Source organism: Macaca fascicularis, chromosome 8, assembly GCF_037993035.2.
Source record: "Macaca fascicularis isolate 582-1 chromosome 8, T2T-MFA8v1.1".
NCBI lineage: Eukaryota > Metazoa > Chordata > Mammalia > Primates > Cercopithecidae > Macaca > Macaca fascicularis.
Window position 1 is genome coordinate 115055435 of NC_088382.1, and position 27963 is coordinate 115083397.

Consider the following 27963-nt stretch of genomic DNA (forward strand, 5'->3'; position numbering starts at 1 on the left):
CAATTCTACTTGCTTCTTTGAACAAAGGATTTTTAAGCTACATCCAAATTTAAATTGGGCACAATATTAAAGCTTAGAAACAAGAAACAATAGTACTTCCAAGAGTGATCATTTTCAGTTTAGTCATGTTTTAAGTCATAGGTTGAACCTCAATACATATTTAGAAGTTTAGAAAATATCAAAAGATGCCCCCTTTTGATCTAAGGTTTGGGTAACATTTTCATTTTGATGAGTAAAATTACACTTGATTTTAAAGAGCTTAACATTTAATCATTTAAAGAAAAACAAAAACTGATCAAAATACTCCACCACACAAATATAAATGTATGTAAATATGTAACAGTGAAAAGAACTCTGCAGAAAAAAGTCTTTACATTTGGTGCCAAGTAATTTACAATTGATAGTATATTTTTAAATGGAGACTATTATATCATAAGGCTTAAGAATATAAGTGAGTTCTGAAATAGTTTTAGCCATAATTTCCAAAGCAGTAACATTTTTCATTAAGAACGATCCCTATATTTCAATCACATTTTCACCCTTGCATGACTCTGCAAATTGCTCTCTGCTGTACGTGAAGAAGAGAGGAACTCCAGCAGTAATTTTCTGAAACCAGCAGCTGGAAAATATAATGCAAACAAAAATGAAGATAGAGTATATCTGATTATTATGATGTCATTTCTAATGTTATTCATCATACACACAAATGTTTGTATTCTGTATTCTATAACATAATGCTATACAAGATTTTAGATCAAAAATGTATTATTTTTAAAGTACCTTATTACCACATTTTAAGAGTTTAAAGGAAAATGTAGCCTTCTGGCATTTTCACCTTGTGGCATGATGCTTCTTCTCAATGTGGGGAAGGATTCCCTTGATTTAATAATAAAAAAAAAAAAATAGGAAAAAGATTTTTGGAACATCTTGGTTTTGTCATGGAGGTTACCTTTAACTTAAAAACAGTGAGTGAACTTTTATATCTTATAGTTATTATTATTATTATTATTTTTGAGACAGGGTCTCACTCTGTTGCCCAGTCTGGGGTGCAGTGGCATGATCTCGGCTCACTGCAGCTTCTACCTCCCAGCCTCAAGTGATCCTCCCACCTCAGCCCTGCAAGTAGCTGGGACTTCAGGCATGGACCACCACAACTAGCTAATTTTTATATTTTTTGTAGATACTGGGTCTCACCATGTGGCCCAAGCTAGTCTCAAACTCCTGAGCTCAAATGATCTGCCCGATTCAGCCTCCCAAGGGAATTACAGGCATGAGCCACTGCGCCCAGCCTCTTATAGTTCTTTTTTTTTTTGAGACAGAATCTCACTCTGTCGCCCAGGCTGGAGTGCAGTGGCATGATCTTGGCTCACCGCAACCTCCACCTCCCAGGTTCAAGCGATTCTCCTGCCTCAGCCTCCCAAGTAGCTGGGACTACAGGCGTGTGCCACCATGCCCAGATAATTTTTTGTATTTTTAGTAGAGATGGGGTTTCACCATGTTAGCCAGGATGGTCTCGATCTCCTGACCTCATGATCCGCCTGCCTTGGCCTACCACAGTGCTGGGACTACAGGCATGAGCCACTGTGCCCAGCCATAGTTCTTTATTCATAGAATTAAGTATGTATATGTTAATTTAGAAGCGTTTTTACATTTAAAATTAAATTAGATGGTTTTTTAGATATGCCTGCTTGCAGAAAGGTACATTCTGCCTTACTCTTACAATGGGGAAAATTTGTGGGGAGTGGGTTTTTATCTTTGTTTATGTCTGGGGCCCATAGCTTTTCCAGTGACTTGGGAGTAAGCAAGCAAATTTTAGGGGATAAAATGCCAAACACAGGCTCTACACCCAGTGCTACCTTTTTCAGGAAGCTTTTCAACAAATAAAGTTGTATTTGTGGCTAAAAAAAGAGAGGGAGAGAAAGTGAACAAGGTGAAGAATTATGCTGTCATTCAAAGTGAAGAATTTTCCATTTTCATTTAAATTTATCAATGTATTTAATTTAATGTTGTTTTTATTTATTTGATATTGGTAAAAAAAACCTTTATACTCTTTTCTGGGCACATGTGGTTATGACAAAACTTTGAAGAGAAAATACATGACTCTAAGCAGGTATGCCTACAAAAAAATTGCTTCTTTGTCTATTATAAAATGAGTAATAATTTTTTCTCCATACATATTTAGCCAAAAAAAGGGTTTTACTATTATAAAACTCCCTGAACTGAAGTTGATTCGTAACAAAATAATATCCATTTATTTACTTTTCACAGTAGAATATTCATTAATTTCCTTTGATCAGGAGATTTGGGAGAAAGTACGGGGTATTTTGTGTTTTGGCTATTGCATAAACAGCAATTACTTCGATGTTACTACCGCAAGTTTTGTTAGTAATGAAACAGTATTGGCATTTTCCAACTGTAGTCAGGAGAGAAAATTGTGCAACTTTTAGTAATAGTTTCCAAACATATTAGAAAACGGGCTTTACTGATGGTTACCCCATTTACCCTGATATGATTATTACACATTGTTTTCCTGTCTTAAAATATCTCATATGCCCCATGAATATATACACCTACTGTATGCCCACAAAAATTAAAAATTAAAAAAAAATAGGCTTTAGATTCCATGGGTTTAGGTTCAATTCTGGATTTAATACTCACTAGCTGGGAGATGTTTGGCAAAAAAATTGGAATTTTGGCAAAAAAAAAAAAAATTGTTCTCTCTTTGCCTATATCCTCATTTGTAAAAAATAGAAAATAATTTTAACAACTCTTAGAGAATTAAACCAGATCATATACATAAAATGCCAGTGATGTACTATTGTGGCTTTGCAGTTGTTGAGTCTTGAAGCAGAACTTTTTAAAATTCTTCTTAGAGTTTCTAATGCCCAGTAGTACATCTGATGAAATAAAGAGAAAAGTTTTGTTATACTGAGTTGAGCCACAAATTATTGGTTAAGATATGAGGTACTGAAACAGATTTGGATTTCAAGGTCTTCTAATTTTAAGGTTCTCCACCTCAGTTCTGACATCAACCTAAAAGAGATGGTTTTCTCTAAAAAGAGAACAGAATCAAAGGACGAGGAAATTATCTAAAGAATTTGAGGCATAGAGCTGACGTCATTTAAGATGGATGGATCAGGATTTATCTTTTTTTTTTAAGAGTTGAATTGATGATGACTCCACAACCTTTCTTGATGGCTGAATTAAATAATGAATCAACTCCCATCTGAAGTGTTCCATTTTATCAAATGCAGATCCCACAGTGGAAAGTACTTTTTTCTTATGTTATTCAACTAAAAGATATGTTTTGTTATCACTATTGCTCACACCTTTGTTAGCTGTTATGATTAAGTGTAACCTAAACAATCTTTAAGAAAATTATCTTACAGGTAAACGTTTCTGTGGTGGAATTCTTTCATGTTTAAATGTTTCTGATTCCTATGTAAGCATACTTCAAGTTCCTATGAATCTTTCATAGTTTGAATGAAAAGCTAGACACACACTAAACTAGGAAGGTTCAGGCCAATATAAAAGTCATTATCTCATTATTTCAGTATCTCTGATATCTGTTTTTTAATGTAATTGTTCTTTCTTGCTTATAAAATTTTACTTGGACACTTCTTTGCTTGGAATCTAATTCACAGAACATTTACTTTTCACTATTCTGGTTTTTCATCTGTATTTGCCCATATTTTATTTATAACATCTGTCTTCTTTTAAGTAAACATCTTTTCTTTTCTTTGTCCTCACAAATTTTATGTTTTATCACTATCACAAGTTCTTCATTTACCAATATTCTTATACGTCTAAGTATTCAATAAATCTTTATCTTGCATGTATTGTAATAATTGTTTAGAGTACTTGGGAGAAGTTCAAGGTGTAACATGATGCTGTCCGTATTCTCATTTTTTGGATATCATTCCCCTCCTGTAGGCTTCTTTAATTATTCATGTACCATATTTGAGTCACTGATGCAATAATTAAGCATCTCATAGACTGGAGAGTAGAGTATGGTTTAAACTACAGAATGAAATGTACAGATTTTAGATTCTGGCATGTTAAGTTCAGAAGTTCAGGCCAAGCTTCAGTTTCCTTATCTTTAAAATGGGAATAATAATAGCTTGAAATAATGTGATGAGGATGAAATTTGAAAGAGATGATATTTACAAAGTGTCCAGCACAGAACTTGGGAGAGAATAGGACTTGCTAAATATGTGAGTGGTCTTCCCTTACCCTAGGACTGAACTTTGTTAAACAGTTTTCACTCCATCCTTTCAGACAGACCAATGGTTGGAATGTTGACCTTATTTTGAAAATAGTGTTTACATCCCTAGCGATCTTAAGAACCACATTCCATGACCGAAGTCTGTTTTATGTACTTGTATTTAGGAGACTAGGGAAAGAAAACTTAGGTAAATCTTTTATAAATCTGTCATCTACCTTTCTGAAACAAGCACCTTAAAAGTCACATCTTACTTACATCAACTTTCAGTGTGCTAATTCTCTGAATTACTTTATTAAAACATAGTTACTTCTTTTTGCACTTGGGAATAGTGAAAATCTGATTTGTCTGGTACAATATTGAATGAAATCTTGGTCTTACCATCAGGCTTACAGCAGCTATAATTGAAACTTCCAGGAGCTCTAATAAAGGAAAATATCATGCTACTTAAATATGCAAATAAGTACGTGTACCCCCCCCCATAACATGTCTTAATGCAGACATACACAGGTATAACATTTTAAGCAGGTATTCAGATTCTTTGACACACTTTTCAGGATAAGTATATACCTCTATTTAAATAGATTTTAACATTTATATGTTAAGCTTTGGGTCATTTCAATAAAAATGAAGTAGAAAATCAAACACTATATTGATGATTCGTGAATTAATATAATAAAATTTGTAATCTTTTTTTGAATTATACATTTTCAAATATTAAAACTTGCTTTTACACTAATAAGTCAGAGTATGCATCAAAGGTAAATTATTTTGGGGTAATGTCCTGAATGGAGAAGACCAAAAACATCCCTCTGTTTATATCTTGGCTCTGCCACTTATCAATTTTGTGACGTTGAGCAAACTATTAACACTCCAAGGCCTCAGTTTCCTTGTTTGTAAAATAGGGCTAATAATAATACTACCTCATTAATGAGATTTAACATCTGAAGCATGGAGCACAGAGCTTCCTAAGTGCTCAATTAATTACTCTTAATATTACTTTTACTATCATTTCAGCAATTGTACCTGTGTGGCCATTACAATGCCTTACATGTAATAAGTCCTTGTTAAACATTAGCGCAGTGAGTTAATTTGGCAAAATGATTTTGCAATGTAAAAGTCATTGTAGGATTATGTTAAGTATGTTCTATTCAATCTGACTTAAAACATGATTCAATTCAATAATTTTTAATGTAAATAAATTTTCAAAAATAAATGTCTAGGGCAAAATCAGACCTGTCTACTTGTTGCATCTTGACTAAAAATTGGGTCAAGGTATCTGTAAATAAGTTGCTTTATACAGTTGCTGTTCAACATGATGGATATAAACAGATGATCAGGCAAGTTCTGCTTTGTACTTTAAATTAAACTAGTAAGATGATCACTTTTGCATAAAGTGAAACTGTAGCCAGAAGACCACTATGAGATAGAAGCACACACTTAATGATACAGCTTTTTCGCCCTCTTTACTAGTCCAAAGAAGGGCTTGAAGATTACAGTTCTGATTTCGTTTCCTTTTTGATTGGGAAAATGTGGTAGATATAAGATCTGGGAAATGCCATTTGAAGTAAATTAACAAAAACCTATGAAACATAGTTAACCATAGATATAGTCTGACAGTAAGAAGAATATTGTGAGAAGCGGAGGAAATCCTAGAATGACTGTGTATTACTCTGACAGTGAATTGGTATTATCTCTGCTATCAGATAATGCAGTTATCATTAATTTTCACATTTGCATTTCAATCTTTGGAAGGAAATGACTCTTGCCGGATGAAGATAAGAGCTCTGTACCACTATAATGAACCATCATTTTATCTCAATGCTTTGTGTCCATATGAAAATGAGGCAGAGAGGAGTGTGTGTGTATGTGTGTGTGTGCTCACATGTGTGTGTATGGGGGGGTCAGGAAAATATTATAGCAAAGTGTCAAAAACTGGTACAGACTTTTGAGCCCTTTGTGAAACAAGAGGGGGTAAAAAATAAACCTTTTGTAGTGTCGTTAAGTGGATATTGGATTAAAAGATGAAAGCCTGACTCTTTGTAGAACAGAATGCCACAGGAACACGGTAAAAAAGTTCTCTTTTATTCCCTACTCCAATTTGCACTCTCATACAGAATTAGGACAGACATAAACACAACCAAAAAGAAAAGAAAAAAAAAAAAGTAGGTTGGATCACTGTTTGGAAAGGCAGCTAATGTCTTTGATTCATAAACAACTTTATGAAGTATATCAATTTATTATTACTATTATGATGATTTTACTTCTTCAGCTGTGTAAGAATGGGAACTAAGTGTATTTAGATAGTGGCTTGTTTTAGAGTTTGCAAACATCTAATTTGTTTACATAAGTTAAATTGAGAAATTCATGTTAAAGATAATGAATTTAAGATAAATTTTCTTTGGACCTTTTCATTGCAGTGACCTTTTCATGAGACACAGTACTGGAAAATGGATACAGTGCCAAATTTTATGATTATCTTATGGTCCCCAAAATATATGACAATTCACTATTTGCAGTAGAAGCTCCCTCAACTAAACTACAGTTTCTATCCCTCTCTAAAACTTACTGATTGAAGCAGTTTTTGTTTCAGTTCTATACCACCAAATTTATATGTTCAAATTCTAACCTTCAGTGCCCCAGAATGTGGTATTCTTTGGAAATAGGGTTGTTGAAGATATAATTGGGTAAGATGAGGTCGTAGTAAAGTAGGGTGGACACTTGATCCAATATAACTGGTCTTCTCTGGGAGACAACGCAGGAGAATGCCTTGGGGAGATAAAGGCAGAGATCCCCATGATACTTCTACATGCCAAGGAAAGCTACAGATTGCCAGTAAACCACCAGAAGCTAGAGGAGAGAGGCATGGAACAGATACTTCCTCACAGCCCTCAGAGGGAACCAATCCTGTTGACACCTTGATCTTGGACTTCTAACCTCCAGAACTGTGAAACAACGAATTCCTGTTGTTTCAGCCACTCAGCAAACTGATACAGGACCCAGGAGTTAGAAAGAAACGATGTGGGCAGTCACTTGTATGCTTCCTAGGCATACTTTTTACTATAATTTTTACTTTATTTTAAATATTGTCTAAACCAATGAAATACGTTCACACAAAATATATTATTTCTATGAAAACTATGTTGAAACCTTCAAAAGACTGGATAAAGGAAAATCACTAAAAAATGTAGGTATGGTCAAAAAAACTTTGAATAATTTGCGAGAAAAATCTTACAAAACACTAAAGAAACTTCACTTAAATAGCTTTGCAAAAGCTTTTACATCCTCCATTCTAATGAAACAAACTAGAAATCATACATGAAGAATGTGAATGCTGTTTATACAAGTGAAACACAAATTGGTTGGTCTATACAAAATGTCTAGACCCTATATGAAAAGTTTGATGCTTTTATGTATTATAAAGTAAAATATAATGCTTATAACACTATTTTAAAAATATTTCTATGGTTTGGCTATTTTGATTAAATAACCACTACCCACCCCAGTTGTGTTCACTAACAGGGTTTTACTGTGTTCCTTCTCATTGAACCATAATTCAGCTTAGAATGCATCTCAACAGGGCACTTTAGAAAGACACTACCCATCAGTAGGAATTGGTATATAAGAAATATCTTTGCCATTCCTTTTATAATCTCTATTATTGAAATGTATGCACTGTCCAGGCACAGTGTCTCATGCCTGTAATCCCAGCACTTTGGGAGGTCTCGGTGGGAGGATCTCTTGAGCCCAGAAGTTTGAGACTAACCTGGGCAACATGGTGTAACCCTCATTTCTACCAAAAAATTTAAAAAACAGTAGCCAGACCTGGTGATTGGCACCTGTGGTGCCACTTGGGAGGCTGAGGTAGGAGGATTGCTTGAACCTGGGAATTTGAGGCTGTAGTGAGCTGTGATCCTGCTACTGCACTCCAGCCTGAACAACAGAATGAGACCCTGTCTCAAACAACAACAACAAAACAACAAACAAACGAAACCCAAAATTATGCATTAAATATGTATGTTGGACGAGGGATTATTGGCATTGATTTCTTTGTACCAGTATTGTGCTCTGAAAATATATGTGAGAGTAAATTGACTCTCGTATCTGGAAAGCTGAGAGAAAGAAGTAAACCTGTTTTATTTTTATTTTGTCTGGTTTTAAAAAGAACTTAAGTGGGTTTAAAATATAAGTAAAGATCAACACAATGATATGCATTGGAAGTAGTTTAAAATCATGAAAAATAAAATAGATGCATAGAGATATATACAATTTGATATTAATGTGCCACAAATTTGGAACTAAATTACTAGAAGGATAATATTGACTGAGGACACAGATAAATTAGTTAGGGCAAGTTTATGTTTTCAGCTACATATTTAGTATCAACTATATGCAACACTCAGTGTTAGGCCCTAGGATATATGGCAGTACATTAACCAGAGTGGTCTCAACTTCAGAGAGTGTATGTTCTACCAGAAATTGAAAATTGTTTTAATAATGATTCTTGAATGCTTATTGCATATGTGATAGCTGTTCTCTAGAAGTAACTTAAATGATATCGTAAAACTATATTATCCGTGGTGGGGCTAGCCCAGTCTGGTGGAAAGAGATTCAGTAATGATTCCTGTGAGGACCAATCATTTTTAACTTAATTTGTTTTTATTTTTATTTTTTATATTTTAATATGCAAAGTTTTAAACATCCGTCAAAGAAGAGGGAAGAGTACAATGAATTCCCATGTACCCATTGCCCAACTTCAAAAGTTATCAACTTTTAGCTAATCTGGTTTCATCACTTCCTTCTAAATTTTTTTTTCTAGAGTTTTGTTTTGTTTTGTTTTTCTTTTTGAGATGGGGTCTTGCCCTGTCACCCAGGCTGGAGTGCAGTGGCGCCATCTTAGCTCACTGCAGCCTCCGTCTCCTGGATTCAAGTGATGCCTCAGCCTCCCTAGTGCACCACCACACCCAGGTAATTTTTTTTTAATTTTTATTAGAGATGAGACTTCACCATGTTGGCCAGGCTAGACTCAAACTCCTGGCCTTAGCCTCCCAAAGTGTCTAGAGTATTTTAAAGCGAGTTTCAGAAATCGTGTCATTTCACTCATAGGTTCTTTGATAGTCTCTCTAATAAATGAGGACTTTTGCTTTAAACAAATATCAATATAACACATAAAATATCAATATAACACATAAAAATATTCTTAATATTATCTAAAGTTCAATTCATTTTCAAACTTCCCTACTTATCTCAAAAAATGTCTATGGTTGGTTCATTGGAATCAGGATTCAACAAAGATCCACCTATTGGTTTATATGATAAGTCTTTTCGAATGTATAGCAGTCTCTCTCCCTCTACACTTAACCCCCACCCCCCATACACACACTTATTTGTGGACATGAAATTTCTCCTAGAGTACTTTTCATGTTCTAAATTGGGTAGATTGCATCCTGGTGGTGTTGTGTAGCATGTTCTTCGATACCCCACATTTCTTGTAAATTGGTTGTTAATCTAGATCCTTGAGTAAATTCAGGTTTACTATGGTGGGCATCAATACTGCATACACGTTGGTGCTTTTTACTGCTTTATATCAGCAAGCACATAAAGACTGGGTGCCCAACTGCATGCTCCAGTGCACTACCAGTACAAGCGTGTGATGTACTGTGCGGTGGGAATGCTCACATGTACTGTCGCTCCAATTACACTTGTAGTGATTGTACAGTGTATCCGGTGGTTTAGGTGTTTTCAGCCTGATCCGATGTTTGTCAAGTTTCTGATCAGCTTTTCCGTAGTAATTATTGCCAGGTTCCATTGTATCTATAGGATTTGCAAAATGCTGATTTTCACATTTTGCCATTGTTTGTCTGAATTTATTAGCTAAAATTATTATCTAAAATTGTTATCTTAGGAAAATCTTCCCTTCTTCTATTTTGTTTTCCTTAAATACTGTTCATAAAGAAAGGGGAGGATAAATGCATCATTCTCATTATTTACAAATTTGTGGAATAGTGAATTGGTGCCTTCACCCTCCAAAAGTGACTAAGACCTCAGGGTGGTTTCTGAGACCTTTTGACATGAATGAACATAATAGACTTTGATAGCCCATTTTACTCCTGGCATGATAAAATGTCAGAGGTTCATCTTGTTAGTTTTCCGTTCTAAACCTGGGGTGAGCTGTTTCTCCAAGGATCATGGGTTACTGTTCCTGGGATTTGGTACAAGATGAGCATCTCAAATCTGAAAATTCAAAATCCAAAATGCTGAGTACATGGTATTCAAAGGAAATGCTCATTGAAGCATTTTGGAATTTTGATTTTCTGATTTGGGATGCTCTACAAGTAATGCAAATATTCCAAAAAATTTTTAAAAATGTAGAATCCAAAATATTTCTAGTTCCAAGCATTTCAGATAAGAGATACTCAAACCTCAATCTAGGTAAAAGGGGTGTAAAGTATTTATTTAAATTAAGGTCTGAGAGAGAAAAAGGCATTATTAGTTGGACAGAGCATGGGAAGGGAGTTTGAGCAAAAACTGGGATTAGAATAACCTGGGCAGAATATGCAGCATTTTCAAAACCCTTGTCATGAGAAGGAAGGTGAATTCAAGGCCATTGTGGTTCGAGCTAAGAACGCCAACCAAGAGAGTGGTGTAAGAGGAAGCAGGGTTCAGATTCTTCAGTGCCTTATAGTCTGTAATACTATTGTTGGATTTAAACTCAAAGCCAACCTGAAGACATAAAATGCAGAGAAGTCACATGCTCATATCTGCATTAAGAATAAAAAAAGAAAGGACACTGATGACTATGTAGAGAGTGGACAGAAGGAAGTAAAAATTCACTGGCCTTATCAAGAGGTCACAGTGGCTTGTAGAGAGCGCTTTATATATTTGTTAGTGTCATTATATGTGGCTTTCTCAATGTAGAATATTTTGACACCATTTACTGAGGTAAGGAAGACTGAAGGAAAGGTATGTTCATGGAGTAAGATGATGAGTTGGATTTTTAATATGGTATGTTTTTTATTTACTTGAGATATCCAAATGGAGCTGTTGAGTAGAACATTGGTAATATAGCCAGGAGCCTGGAAGAAAGGTCTGGGATAGAGGTATAAATTGGAGAGTTAGCAATGTACTCATGGCAGTGGAATTCTTGGGAGAAGATGAAATTGCCTAGTATAGAAATATAAACCAGAGTGCTGCAAAACAAACCTCTATTCCCCAGAGATAGGAGACAGAAATTCCCTATCTTTAGGGGAAGGATAGAGGAAGAAGAGTCATCGAAGAAGACTGATAAGCAATGGCCAGAGAAGATGGGGAAAACCAGGAAAATGTTTTTTGTTTTTTTTTTTAAAGAAGGAAGGGGCTATGCCTGGCTTAAATGGTGCTGAGAGGCCAAGATGGAGAGTTAAGAATTTCCTTAAATTTAGTGACATCCAAATATTAGTGATTTTAACTGGAGCTATTTCATGGAGCTTTGGTGGCAGAAACGGGACTCTGGTAGGTTCAAATGAGAGGGAAAAACAAGCACATGGAATCAGCTGTAGTAAACAACCATCACTGATAAATAAACATGTAAAATATTTATTGTCAAATAAATATACAAAATAAATTTTATTGGTAAATTAATGTATAAAGTACTTAGATTTCTTTAAAACTCTCTGGTAATTGAATAAAATTATTCATTATCATTTACCTCTTATTTTTGCCTAAGAATTTTCTAAACTGAATTTAGGAGTATGCTTCCAGAGAAATTTGTATTCATGTGTTAAAACTACTCTGAATCTACTATCCATTAACTTTATTAAATTGTTTTAGTTTTTATTTTCTGCTCCTACAATATATTCATGTTTTCCATAGTATTATTTCTTTACTTGTTTGTTTGTTTTGAGATGGAGTCTTACTCTGTTGCCCAGGATGGAGTGCAGTGGTACGATCTCGGCTCACTGCAACCTCTGCTTCCTGGGTTCAAGTGATTCTCCTGCCTCAGCCTCCTGAGTAGCTGGGACTACAGGCTCGCACCACCATGCCTGGCTAATTTTTTGTATTTTTACCTGTGACGGGGTTTCACAGTATTAGTCAGGACAGTGATCCACCCACCTTGGCCTCCCAAAGTGCTAGGATTACAGACATGAGCCACTGCACCCGGCTGCGTTATTTCTTTTAAATTTCATCATTTCTACCTTTGTCTCTCAATAACTTTGGTTTATCAAATAGCTTATGATTATTGTGAGGTTTATCACTTTTAATGTACTTGATATGTTACATTTGCTAACAATAAATTATATAATATACATTTGTACTATGCATTTGATATGTTAGAGGTATGCCTTCTTTTTCAGTAGCCAAACAGATAGCCAGTATGTCGTTATTGTATTTTTGTTGTTGTTTTTACCTCAGTAGCACATTTGGACCTTGAGCATTATTATATCTTTGTCTTTATAATAAACTCATGCACTTGTTTCTAAGATTGATACTTGGAGCTTGCAACTTATTCACTCATAAATATGACTTACATATGCTTTCTAGATTTTGTACTTCTTCTCCTGCACCTTTGTAGACCTACATTGAATTAATTAATTTAATTAGTTCAAACGTTTATTGAAGAAGAACTATGCAGTAGGCTCCAAGGATCAAGTGATGACTTAGTCTGCCTTAAAAAGCTCATAGTACAAAGGAGAAGATAGACAAATGATGAGATAATTAAAACACATGGCTGCGGGTACAGTGATAGAGGCATTTCCAGTGGGCGGTGTGATGCTGGTGGTAAGAAATGATGCTGATGAGGTAACACAGGCAATAATGATCTCGTCAAGCAATCCCAAGGGAGTGATAAATTCACATCGGACCCACATTAAGTTGTTACTCATAGATAGAAAATGTTTGTTTGTTTTTTGCCAAGTCTAATTCCATAGCATGTGTGGTAAACATGCTTTCATTTTGCCTGCAGAGAAGCCTTCACTTCCCAGCTAGACCTGCTACCTGGATGGCGCTGTCCTTCCTGTCACTCTCATACCTGAGGAAAGGACAGACTCTCTGAAAGACAAGGGAAAATACAGTTTCCTGCAGGCAGAGAAGGGACTCCAGATTTAGACATGAGGCTGCCTATTGAAGATGTGTTACATCTACCAACTATATAAAGGCAACAATAAAAGGGTTTGGTTAAAGATGAGCAAAGAAATCTAACCAGGGCCTCTGGTGGCCTTACTGGTCTTACCGGGTGTTCGGAAGTAAGGCTGACTTGGCTCTTGGCTGTTGGAGGTTTTTGGAGAGTTTGAAGGGAATAAGAAAGAAAGCCTCAAGGGATGTCCTTTGAACTTCTTGCCTACAGCAGGGTCTTTTTGACAGAATTCCCATGGACCGTATATTAGGTGTAGTTAAAAGAAAATTGCAAAGTGTTGCATGTTTTCAAATTGTTAAAAATTTAATACAAGGTCACATACAAGGAAGCAAAGAAAAGAGCATATTTCATCTTAAACATTCCTTTATCTTTGGGTAAATACACAAAGAATCAAAGATTCTTTTTTGTTTTCATGGCAGAGATCAGTTGAAATGAACATTACACTCCATGTAAAGACAGTCACAAACTTACTGATGGAATGAAAATTTAAAAATTCATTTGTTTTCCCCCCATTACCTTTTCCATATTAATCAATGCAGATTGTTACATTTTTTAACATCGTGTTAATAATATAAACTAAAGTGAAAACAACAAATAGACAAATATATTCTATCAGGGATGGAGACATGTTGCCACTTAACAGAATTAAGTAGGCTGTATGCCAAATAATATAAAAATGATCAAGTATCTGAAATTGACAGTGCATATTTTCAGTATGTATTTTTAATAAGCAATGCATTGTTTCATTTGACATTACTTTTAGTTATATTTTCTCTATAAAAGCAATTAAAAGAAAAGCAAGCCAAAAGAAAAGAAAAAAAGGAAGAAAGCATTTTCCATCTTCAGAGTCTTTGCTCTTTCAGTTGTTTTTTTAATTAGATGTTTTCCAGAACATTATCATATTCCTTAGTAGAGAACATATTTTTTTTATTCTGTAAGTTGAATAAGGGGGACATCGGGTCCCCTTGCCATTAAACAATAATTATAGTAATATGATTAAAGCAACAGTTTCTTAATAGGGTGATAAAGGAAAAAAACTTTAAAGAAATTATTCTCACCAATTCTAATGCTATAACTGGGCATGAAAAATATTCTACAAACCGTTTTCTTATTATTAAAGAAGTCATTTGAATGGCTCTTCTTTTTTTCTTTCTCTGAGACACGGTCTCACTGCTTCACTCAGGCTATAGTGCAGTGGTGCAACCACAGCTCACTATAGCCTTGACCTCTTGGGCTTAAGCTATTCTCCCACCTCAGCCTCCCAGAGAACTGGGACCACAGGTGTACACAATCATGCCCAGCTAGTTTGTTTTTTTTTTTTCGTTTTGTTTTGTTTTTATTTTTGCAGAGATGGAGTTTCACCATGTTGCCCCAGCTCAGTAATTCTTGTTAGTTATGCAAATATAAGGCAAATAGGAACCAGAACCTTCCAAACTGGGTGTGTGTGTGGTGGGTGGGGAGGGTGCTTTGTGACTTTGTGATAAATACTCCCTGTCTAGGAAATCTCCGAACCCTGGAAGGATGTAAGAGACTGATTGGAATATGTACCCTAGGGGCTCTCTCTGTGGTGGTCAACCAAACTCCACTACGTTTCCCCCAATTTGGGGTATGTATTGGCCTGCTCAGGCTGCCATAACATAATACCACAGACTGAGTGGATTAAACAACAACAGTTTATTTCCTCATGATTTTGGAGGCTGGAAGTCCAAAATCAGGGTATCAGTAGGCTTTGTTTCTAGTGAGGCCTGTCTTCCTAGCTTCCAGATGACTGTCTTCTTGCTGCATCCTCGCCTCACTTTTTCTGTGTATGTGAGGACTCCTGGTGTGTGTTCCTCTTACAGGGATAGCATTCCTATTGGCTTAGGGTCCTCCCTTTATGATCTCATTTAACCGTAATTGCCTCCTTAAAGTCCATACCTTCAAAGAGAATAACATTGGGGATTAGGGCCTCAACATATGAGTTTTGGGGGAACACAGTTCAGTCCATGGTGGAGTGGATTATGGTGGCTGTAACCAAAGTCTGCTGGCAGGAAACAGACACCAAGGGAAGATTTCTGGAAGGCAGATAAAGCTAGGACTCAACTTTGGGTTTAAGAGAGAGGGCTGCTTCCCTCACCCCTTGTTCCTGAATCTAGAACCCTCTGGGACCGGATAGCATTCCCTGGGGTCCTGCTCTGGGAAAGAATGACTGAGCTGAGATGTGAGTGTTGATTAAGTGAGTGGAACCCTGCAGCCTAAGGTTGTATGGGAGCAGAAGCTGTTTGGGTATCACTTCAGTGGAGAAGGCAAATCAATTTTCTTATGCAGGAAAGGTTTTCAATAGTGACACCAAAACATAGCAAGCAAAGCCGGGACTCCAGTGGCCTAATGGATTTGCTGGCTTTTCCAAATCCTGGAGAATTTAGGGAGAATAAAGGTCTCAAAACAAAGAGGCTTTACTTGAGGCAAAATTGGGGAGTATACCCCCAGCTGACAAATGAGGAAAGAACAGAGAAGAACACATAGGAAACCCAGAGGAGGAGGCATCTCCTTGGCTCTGGAAGACCAGTTAAGGCCACTTGCCTTAATAAACATGGAAACGTCCAACAGGTGGAAAGTGAGAGGAGAGGAAAAAGCATTCCAGCATCGCCGGCACAGGGAGCATGGCCCACCCAGCATCATATGGAGGGTGAAATGGGGTTAGGAGTGAGTCGAGGACTTGCATTGGACACTCAGGCAATAGGCTTTTAAGAAATTTGGGTAAAATGAAAGGTATCAACATCATTGATAAGTATTTGTGTTCAGTATGAGCATGCGTTGAAAGTAATGGAGGAAGCACTTTTACCTTGCTTTGAGCAGTATAAAGCAAGTAAAAGCAGTAGTTTTCTTATGGTTATACATACAAAATGAGGCACTTATTATTCTGAAAAGAAAAAGAATGCTCCATGTCTTGTGAAAAAATAATTTAACTATTTTAAGTTATTAAATGTAGCAATTATTTTTGTATTCTATATTAAATTTTAAAATAAATATGAGATTTTAAAAAGCACTCAACTACATATAATACAATTTTTTGATATCTTTGACACGTTGGTGTGGACACTAGAAAAAAATTTTGATTATCAAGAACAAGTAGACATTTTTGAAAAGCTCAAATTATTCATTTATAAAAAAATCATAATTACCATTATGTGGCAAAATTAATTTCTTATAAAATAGCTTTACAGCCTAGAAAATGGAAATAAATTATTTTAGGAACTCATATAGCTTAAGGCTAATATTTCATGTCAATAATTCATGATTAATATATAGTGGAATATTTTAGCACATTTTAAAATTAAAAGAGATTGTTAGTCAATTCGGCTCTCTGGACTTGGCTCATTCTTTACTTTTAAAGTAAGCATGGTAAAATTAAAAAAAAAACTTTAAATGCCAGATATTCAAATACAGTAAAATGAAGATGGCATTATATTTAACTGTTATAAAAATGCATGAAATATTTCAACAATGGTTTAAAATTACCTGAAATTAATAATTCTCCTGATATCCTTTGGGCTTTTAATATTAAATCTCTAGGATTCAGGATATGTCATCTGGTTAGGCTCACTGATAGCTATTTTCAGAAATCTGAAATCATTCAAATAAAAGGGCTTAAAGGTAAACTTAGTAAATCAGGGGTCCTAAAGCATTTATTTTTCAGAGGGTTATTCTTTTGAAATGATAATAAAACAAACAACTATCTAGGATTAATCTTGCGGTTATAAAATTCTACTTTTTGGATATGCTTCCTCTTCTGTGATCTTTTTAGCATTCTCTTTTTTGTTCACATCTCTGGTATCTACTATGTATTAAGAGTTTACTGTGTGCCAGTTACTGTTATAGGCATGAGAGATATAAAAGCGAACAGATTCTCAATGATTTCCCAATAATAACTTTAGGGTACTATTCTCATCTTGACCAATCAGGAAACATAGGAATGTTAAGGAACTTGCCTGAAGTCACACAGCAGATAATCCTGGAATCAAAATTAAGCAGCCTGGACTCCAGAGATTGTGTGTGTGTCACCATTTCATTTCTCTGTTTTTCACACAATGAGCTCTTCTTGATTGTGGCACTTATTATTTGCTACCATATTTTGAGATTTCCCCTACCTAACTGGAGTTCTTTTTTCTTCCCTAAAATATAAGCAAGGAGCAATATGATTTATTTTTCTTTAAACCTGTTTATTAAGTTTAATTTATATTTTAATACAATTTTGAGAACTGTTTCCTTTCCAATGCACAACTTTTTGGTTTCTGTGTTTAATTAATCATTTATGTGTCTTCATCCTGGAAAGCACATGATAATCTTAACCTCCACCATTCATCAAGCACCCTGGCTCCAGTCACTGGTGCTCAAGGCTCCAGAGCACCCTGGCTCCAGTCCCAATATGTAATCCCTCTTTTATAGCTAAGGATGTTAAGTCTTAGAACCGTTAAATGGTTTACCTGGTTTCATTGCTAACAGAGGACAAAGTCAGGTCTGACCTTACTGCTTCCCTCTGTGAAGCTTCCTGTGCGAAGAAGGCTGGACGAGGGAGAGACTAAGGTCACAAGTCAAATTCCAGGGAAGGAAGGTAAAGGTAATGGGAGACAGAATCTCAGATGAAAATTGCTTTCAAATTCTGCTGCTCCATTACCCTGCTCAGTATATTTGCACAAATTACTTAACATTTTTGCCTGCCAACTTTCTATCTCTACCATGGGAGTGCTGTATACATGCTTCATAGGGCTTTATATTATATAAGTGAATTAATGAAAAGAGTGCCTGACACTGTGTTGTGTCAGCAATATAACTCATCATCAGCATCGTCATGATCCTTACTTTGTATCCAGATTTTTTTTTGTCTAAAATTTTGCTCCAACATTGTGTCTTCTTCCCCATTATATTTCTTTAACTTCTGAATGGCCAAAGAAATAGTGAATCAGTTTGTATCTATGTTGTTCAAAAAATAAAAGTCTTTTATTCGATTCAACGTCCTTGATTAGAGTAAAATGATACTAGCTTAAGTTAAAGTTGAAGTGCTAAAATATTTCAGAGTGAAAAATATAATTTAGGCAGGTGCTCCTTATGCTTTGCTTCATTCTGCAGTGGATTTGAGATAAATAATAAAAAAAACATAAAATGTAAAATGATAGAATAAATTATTAAAGCAGATAAAAGAAAACATAGATAGGAAAATGGCAGAGACAAGAATAATATTATTGCATGGGTAGCTAAACCACAGAGTCCAAGATAGTTGCTTAAAATGGGTGAAAATATAATTTTAAGCTTCCTTGCAGCCAGTGTTTGCAAGCCTGCTCTTATATTCATTTTTAATTGATCAACTTTATAGGTAACTTTATATATGTATATAAACCATCTTTCTATATAAAAAACTGCATGTGTGTGTGTATATATATACACATATATACATATATATATATAGTTTTGTTTTTGTTTTTGTTTTTGTTTTAAGTTGGAGTTTTGCTCTGTTGCCCAGGCTGGAGTGTAGTGGTGCGATCTCAGCTCATTGCAAGCTCCACCTCCTGGGTTCATGCCATTCTCCTGCCTCAGCCTCTCGAGTAGCTGGGACTACAGGTGCCCGCCACCACGCCCGGCTCATTTTTTGTATTTTTAGTAGAGACGGGGTTTGACCGTGTTAGCCAGGATGGTCTCAATCTCCTGACCTCATGATCCACCGCCTCGGCCTCCCAAATGCTGGGATTACAGGCGTGAGCCACCGCGCCCGGCCTATATAGTTTTTATAAACTATATATATTTGTGTGTATATATAATTTATTAAAACACGTTATATAGTTTTCTATAGAGTGCGTGTGTGTGTGTGTGTGTATATATAACTTTTGGTTATATGCTCTTCGAAGGCAAGAAAGGATTATCACTTTTAATGATTGGTTATTAGCAGTATTACAATAATAGCAATGTTGGATTAAAAACTTGCAATTGAAGAAGAGGAGTTCTGATGAACTCGGGACAACATATTTATTCATTTATCTCTAAACAAACAAACTAGCAAATACATAAATAACTGCAAAATCTCATGATTTTAGGGTTCTTCATGTGTGGGTGAAATGAAGAGTCTCTCATTCATCTAGGTGGCCTTGGGTTGCTTCTTATGGAGAGAATGTGATGGAAATTTTCTATCTTTTAAGGCTGTTTCATTTTTTTTTTTCCAAAAAGGAAGATAATCTTATCTCTTCTACCAATGACTGCATACTCTATTGCCATCCTTTTCAAATTGAGAAATCTGCATTTACCTCTTAGTGTCTACACTTAAATGCTTGAAGAATCTAACCCAACCAACATATTGTAAGTGAACTCTTGAATGAGCTGAGAGCTGTGAATTTTGTGAGGAATACACATGCCAGAATTAGGAAAGTGCAAAATCCCCGCCTCCCCGCTAGGCCGTCTTCTCTGTACTGTTCCCTTTGTTTTTTCTGAGGGCCTCGCAGTTTTGCAGAACAGCCTTCTTATCTCTTTCCTTTTCTCCTTGGGACTTGCCTTCCACAGACCTCTTCAGACATTCTTGCAGAATTGTTCCCATAAGATCTCTATTTTCAATTGGCTTTATACCTTCCAGTTTTATGGCCCATCCAGAACAGCTCAGTTCACTTTCTGAAGAAGAAATAAGAAAGTGCAAAATGTTACCAAATCTTTCCTCCTGTGTTTTCAAAAAAACCACATTTGCTGCTTTCTATTTTGTATGCTTTTACAGAAATTCTCTTTAAAAATCAAATATATGCTTATCATTATTTTAATAAAACCTCTGCTGAGTAAATGAATTTTATAGAATTGGGGGAAAAAGTTTGCAATGAATGGTGGATGATACTGCTATTCAATAGGGAGCTCTTAAAAATAGAGCAAATGCATAAGACATTTTTTGCAGTTTTCAATTTGTAAGAAAATGATTTCATTAGAGGGGAAAAAAGAGGGAGAGAAAACCATCAGTCAGGATGTGGGAGAATGCAGGCTCCTGATGAGACCAGCGGAGAAGACAAACTAAGTGTATGGATGCAGATTAGGCCTCAGAAGATGAGGGTGTAAAAGGGATTTAATGGTGGGGTGGATTATAGAAATCCATGTAACAATGTTAAATAATTATAGTTCCAGCCGAGATCAAAGCAGTGCTGATTGAACGCCCTCAAGCTGTTAACATGAAGTATCTTGAAGGGAAAAAAACCTGCCTCAAAGATTGGTCAGCCTGGGCAAACAATGTCTGAAGTTCGAACAGTATTGAAAGCACCAATTCTAGGGAAGGAAAAATGGACGAGGCAGCCTGTTAGGGAATTTCTTCCTCTGGAGCTCTCGATCTTAAAACGGACTTTTTAGCTATTTGCGGTTTGTTTGAAAATGCATATATATACCCTTTCTTTTGGAGGGTAGAGAAAAGATATTCACTCAACCTATATCATAGATGTCAATGGGAAATTCTATAATTGATTTTTATTATTCTTGATTTTTGCCCTTTGAGGAAAACTTCACTTTCACCGAGTATGCCAGAGTGATAATGACTGTAGGTAAGGAAACTAGAAAAAAAAATGTGTGGAAGATACATTTATCTGCAGAAGGAGCAAAAAATATATTGAATATACAGGAAAAAAATGAGAATACATCCATGCCTGTGGGCTTGTTTGATTTTGTAATGCCTCTAAGACATTAAAAAATACAGAATTATAAAACAATTGAAATTAGTTCTAAAATGAGACAGCCATTTAAATTAACCCCAAGTGTTTTGGACAAACTGAATATAGAACTATATTGATATCTACATCTGTAACTATCTGTCTATATATATGAGAAAGGACAGAAGGTTGCATAATTTTTACAATTTATACATGCATATTTTATTTAGTATAGAAATGAAATTGGTTATTATTTTAAATCACAGTAAAAATGCAAAGTCAATAAATATTAAAACTAGATTTATAGAAATTATACTTGTAGACTTTATATTATTCATTAAAAAATATAGTTGATATATGTAGTTGAGCTACATAGTAACATAATGATTTGAATTATAAAACTGAAAGGCCAACTATTTGCAATATTTTTATGATATTCCTGATATTGAGGCTGGAATTTTACTTGGAGAGAATTAAAGCTGCTATTTCAGTAAGGTGCGTGGTATTTCTTATACAATGGTAGTTTTAAGATTTAAGATGTGTAGGATTAGCTAACCACCTCATCTGAATTTTAAAAACCTTTATTTTAGGAAACAAACTATTGATCCAAGTATTTTATAACATATCCACGTATCTTAAGCAGTTGATGATAACTTGTTAAGGGAAAATTTGGGTAGACAAAATTTGAATCTTTGTATGAGAATAAATTTAACAAAATTTTTCTTAATCCAAATGCATTTGCCTAAACATTCAAGTGAGAGCATTTTAAATGTGAAGATTTTCTGCTGTATATCTCTTTCTGTTGTAGGAAGTAGCTGATGTTAAAGACAATGCCTCATTAAATCTTGTGATGAGTAGTTTAACTTCATGGCTTTTCTTAGGTAAAGGTTTTATGACATTGCATTTAATTTTAAATATTTTAATACGAATGCATTTCCTTTGCCAAACTAATTCTTATTTTTATAGGCGGATGGATGTGTTAGCTCTTAACATCTTTTCTCATCCTTGGAAAACAAAACATAATTTCTCATCTGTAAAATATTTTAAAATCATATTTATGTGGTACTGGAAAAAATGCTAATTATAGGATTAAACTATTTTAATGCATATGTGTTGAATATTTTTAAAACAGTTTAAAACAACAATTAAAACTTACTATAAATTAATTTCTATAAACTACCAGCTAATTATTAGTCAATTTAAAGTTTCTCACATTGTAAAATTTGGAATGTTAGTGATATTCTAAAGCTGGTCTTATATATTTAGCAACTGAATAATTTGGTTATTTTATTTTCACTTTATTGTGCCTTTTAATTTACATGTTCACAAAACGTATTTTTCACTGTTATTCCCATAGGTCCTTCTATACCACAGAGGTTTAACAATACAGAGGGCTTCATGAACTGCCAAGTCACCTGTCCAGAAATGTTAATTTAGGTCGAAAGTTTAATTGTTTTGTTTGTTTGTTTGTTTAAAGTAATATGATTCTACCCCACGTAGCGGTACATACTTGATAGTAAATGCCAGGTGAAATTATTTTATAAAATTGCTTTACATTTTTTTTTTAATTTTGAGGAAGTTTTTGATTCAAGGATATAGGCATCTCATGGCTATTGATGAGTTCAGGACCAAACAAACATTCTGATATTATAATAGGGTGGAAAAAGCCTAAAATTTCTGTTCACATAAAACTGGTTTCAAATCCTGTTTGAACATTTGATTACTTATGAGCTGAGTGACTGTGGGCATTTTGCCTAATCGCCCTAAGTTTCAGTTTCCTCATGGAAATGATGCCTACCTCCTGTATCTCTTGTGAGCATTAAACAAAGTCAAGAGAAATATTGTATATATTTCTTCCCAGCCAGGCTGCAAGAATGGGTAGGTGGAAGACTCTTGTGAGAACTGCCAGTCACCTCTTAACATTGACGACAGATGATGGTGAAGTTTGTGTCAGAACTCTGACCTTGAGCCCCACAATTCCTAAATATATTTATTCTAATACAACTTATTTTTACTGAAGTGAAATTTAGGAATCGTGAAATTAGAGTGATTTTGTCCAAGTACTTTATGTCTCTGATTCTCAGTTTTCCTACAAGCAAATGGGGATGATAATATCTACTGGTGTGCTTAAAGTAGGTCTTAAATAAAAGGACACATGAGATACTTGTACCCAGAACATAGAGGTGCTCAGTTATTGCTTTTGTTATCCTAGTCACGACTACTGGAAATAACTGGCTTTTTAAAAACGTTAAGCCCATAAGTTAGGAAATCTTTACTGAGTTTCTAATATAAAACAGGAATTCTGCTTGGCCCTGAGATACTGTGGTCAGTAGGACAGGTGGGATCTCTGACCTCAGAGAGATTGCACTTTACTATGAAATGCTGTTTAAAATTCAGGTAGTTACCATGTCACCGTTACATGTATCAAAGCATTTTTAAACAGTGGTTATTTTAATGAATATGAAAGTAGTAGGCTGAGTCTTTGGAGAAAATAAAAAGTGATTAGATACACACACACATACACAAACACACACGTATATATACAACATAATAAAAATGAGTGTTCCTATGCATTAAAATATGCTACCCCTAGTCTCCAAATCTCTTTGCCCTGGCCATAATTAAAATCTGTATGTATAAAAAAAGACAGTGATTTGGGGTTCATTGGAAGGGAAAGGGTGATTTGGCAAAAAATTTGCTCACCCTCAAGAGTTTGAAACTTTTCTGACTTTATTACTACTCTAAAATATTCTGAAGAGAGAACTCCTCATTTTCTGAACACTACTCTGTCTCCACTATCACTCATGTCCCCTATCTCATCGTTCTTAGTTGGGCTCTCTTATCACTCGTCATAGCTCCCACTTTATCATCTTTGTTAAACAAACCATCCTTACTTCTTCGGTGTCCAGGCCTCCTAGATATACCATTCTCTTTAGGATTTGACCAAGTACATTTTTCTCCATTGTCACTTGCTAATCTCCTGTCTCCCTCAGGACTCTTCCCAGGGGAACTTGACACTTGCCTGCCATTTTCTTTCTTTCCTCCTAGAGTTCCTCCTTCTCTGCTCCCAAATTGCACTTGTGGCCATTACCCCTGTAACCTCATGGCCACTTCTGATCAGGAAACAATGTCCTCCTTCATATGTATCAACTCTCTTTTACAACCACACTTTATCCCTCTCCATGACTCAGAATTGTTACCTACTTAGACACTCCCTTCTCTCTGTGTAACTGGCTGTGTGTTACTCTGCAACCTCAATGAGGACTCTATGCAGCTCCTGGCTTCATTTTCAGTGTTCCTCAGTCTCAGCTCCATAACCTCCCATTTCAACATTCCTCTTGTTAACACCTTCAGTGGCCTTGACTTCTGTGTGATCTGGCTTATCGTTGCTTTACTGTGAGATGGGGAGTAGATAGTCTTTATGCCCTATACCTAGATCACCAGGAAAAATAATAGCTTGGATGTATTAAGTGAGCATTTATTATGTATGTGCGGCGCTGTGCCAGACACTAAGCAGCATTTCAGGCAGTCCTCTCAACTATCTAAGGCCCTGAGGAAATCATACTGCTTTTTGTTGGCATTGTTGCAAATTTAAGTTATTACTAGTTACTGTATTTATTCCCCAATAACCTTGTATGGAAATCTCCACAATAGTTGTTCTAAAACTCTCCAGTCTTTGAATCATGAATCCTCTTTCCTCTCTGCTTTATTTTCAACTACTCTGCTGAATACATAGCAGTTATTTTTTATGTGAGAGATTCAGTCTTGAAGACCTTTCTAAATTCAAATTCTCCCTTGTCCCATAGGGGGAGAAGTGATGGGGCAACCCGGAGAGCTCTTCAGAGCACACAAATCTAGAAACATTGTAGCTTAGAGGTATTGCAACCACTTTGATCATGGAGCCATGTCACCGGAATTTTTTCCTATTATCTTTGCCCACTTGTATAATAAGTTTTGCCAACTTCAAGGTGAATCTGCTTTAATGTTGCTTTTAATTTTCTCAGTATGATCTCCAGTATTTCAGAGTGCTCACTCTTAAATTAATTGCTGCTTGTGATTAACAGGAGATGGCTTCATTATTATGTGAGGATTTCCTGTAATGATCTCTTCCGTTTTACATCTCTTTACTCTTAACTTATTTTTCCTCTTTCTATGTATCAATCCCCTGCTCCTTTTTATGACTGCGTCTTCCATTTTTCTTCTTTCTTCAATTTCTACCTAGCCAGTTTCTTCTCTACCTGCCCGTTGCTCTCCAGCTGGTGAACTCATTCATGCATGCATGCATTCACGTGATATTTCTTGAGCACTGACAGTGTGGAGGGCCAGACTGACTAACCTCAAATACTGGTTTCATCCCCTTCTAGCTCTGAGACTTTGAGCAAGTCCCTCAATCTTTATGTGCCTCCGTTTCCTTATTGTAAAACCAGAATAATAGTAATTCTATCAGTAATAAATGCTGAAGTGTGTTGTGAGTTTACCACATTCCAGTAAGTTTTAAACATTTTACCTGTGTTAACTCATTCAGTCTCACAGAACACTATGATGGGATTCTGTGATTAAGCCCATGTTTTGTGCATGGGTTATATACTTTCATAATTTGCTCAATATCACAAAGCCACATAGCTCACCAGAGGGCTGAATGAACTCATTCATATAAAGGGCATAACAAAGTATCTGGCACAGAATAAATGCTCAAAAACATTTAGCTAACATAATTATTATTGTCTTTATAAATATTCCCGTTTTACTACCCAGTAAGTACTTAAAGTATTAGCCGTTGTTATGATAATGACATGTAAGGCACCATGCTACCTGCCATGAGTGTAAAAGCTGTGTCAAATACAATGACTATTTTCGAAAAACAATATATTAAAGAACTTTCAAAAATAACTTGTTTTCTCTTCCTCTCTTCTTTTCTTTTCTCCACCTCTTCCCCCTCCACCTCCTCCTTTTCTTCCTTCTTCTTCTTTTAAATTTCTTTTTTGAGAGAGATGGATAGCACAGGGCTTAATAACAGAGTCAGGAGCCAGGACACCCGACTTATTTCACATCTTGACTCCTGCTGTTTAACTAGGTGACCTTTGAAAAGTAAGTTAATTTTATTGTGCCTCGGTATTTTCATCAACAAAATGGACCAAAACAGCCTACCTTATAGGGTTACTAGGAATATGAGATATCTTCATACCTGTGAATCACAGAGGATGGCACCTGGGGATGGTAAACACAATGGAAGTGGTAGCTTGTCTCTGTGTTAACTTAACTTCAAATAATAAATGTAAAGAGTTTTTATTGTCACTTTGGGAGGCCGAGGTGGGCAGATCATCTGAGGTCAGGAGTTTGAGACCAGCCTTGCCAACATGTCGAAACCCTGTCTCTATTTAAAATACAAAAACTCTCCAGGCGTGGTGGCACACGCCTGTAGTCCCAGCTATTTGGGAGGCTGAGGCCAGAGGATAATTTGAATCTGGGAGGTGGAGGTTGCAATGAGCCAAGATTGTACCACTGCACTCCAGCCTGTGTGACAGAGCATCTAAAAAAAAAGACTCCATCTAAAAAAAAAAAAAAAAAAAAAAAAGACCGGGTTTTTATTGTGTATCTCATTGATGATATTAGTTGGTTATTTATTATGTTCCCTATTCTTAATGTTAAATTTTTAGATATTTTATATTGTTTCCTCTTATAAACAATTACTAAATTCAAAATTATTTTAAATTTCTTATTACTGTTAGTATTTCATATAAAATAATGGCTCACATTTGAAAAGCAATGTTCATTACTGCTACTCCATGAGGTATGGCTTTTGTTTGATTGCTTATTACAGATTGAAAATCTCTCTTCTGCTGGTCTCATGAGAAATAGTTTCTGACTATTCCTTTAACTCTCACTCTGACGGTTTCATTCTGTTCATGATTCCTACACCGAGTTAGGGATGTTCTCTTGTTTGGTTGTTTCCATCTCTGAATTCTCTTGGCAAACTATGCCTACGTTCAGTCTCAGCTTCAGGACAGAGTTGGACAGTGACGATTTTTCTGTATATGTGACTGGTATACATTTATTGAGTACTTACTAGATTTGGGACCACGAAGATGAGCAAAATATGCCATTTGTAGCCGAAGTTACTCACTGAGTGGGAGACAGAAAGAAACATACCTCATTTGAATTTGTCATGGTTGACACTGTTTTAGGAGTCTAACCAAAATCCCATGGGAACACCAAGAAGTTAGTCAATCTTTTTTCAGTCTAAAGTGGTACCACTTTATCGCTGTAAGATTGCGCAAAAACTTTTTGGACAAGGAGGGGATAGCTTACTCAGCTAATTTGTGGCAGGATTAACCTGGTGTCAAGTCCTATCATCAGTATGTAGATTGTGGCTGGCCAAGCACTAATATGTTTCTCTCAGAGATTCAGCTCAGAACATTGGGGTTTGAGGGTGGTGAGCTGGAGGAGGTTGACAGTATGCAAGTGGAACCCTTTACATCCTCTCCAAGTCCAAATAGAAACTTGCTTGTTGAGAATGTTTTTTTAAGTTCTCTGCTGATACCAGCTATTCTCCATTTATTGCTAAGAATTTCTGTTCTTATTAGAGCATAAACGCTGCTTAACTATAACTCTATCAGAACACTTACTAGATTCCAGTGCACCTGCATGGTCTCCTTATCATCAAAATAAGTTAGATGAAACTGCCGGGGTTTGACCTTCTCACAGAATCATTTGGATTATTATCCAAGACCCCAATTTTCTAGCCCAGTGTTTCAAAAAATGTGGTCAGTGGATTCCTTGAGCACTATCCCACATAAACAGAATCAGAAAATGCATAAAATTGTATGCACTATGATCTCTGATAACCTGTATAGACATCTGCAAAATAAACTGGAGGCTACTGAGCTTTAGTGGTCTTACAGTTTAGTTGGCAAAGCTTATGATAAAAAAGTAGATCTTAGTCAGTACACCAATAGGCTTTCAAAGAATGAAACTAATAATTATTATAT

General features: G+C 35.7%; 1 protein-coding gene across 12 annotated transcripts in view; it reads left to right on the top strand.

Moving 5' to 3' along the window:
• The window catches only part of ZFPM2 (zinc finger protein, FOG family member 2), a 503820-nt gene that overhangs the window by 125902 nt on the left and 349955 nt on the right, over window positions 1–27963 (top strand). The gene's annotated exons all lie outside the window — the stretch shown is intronic.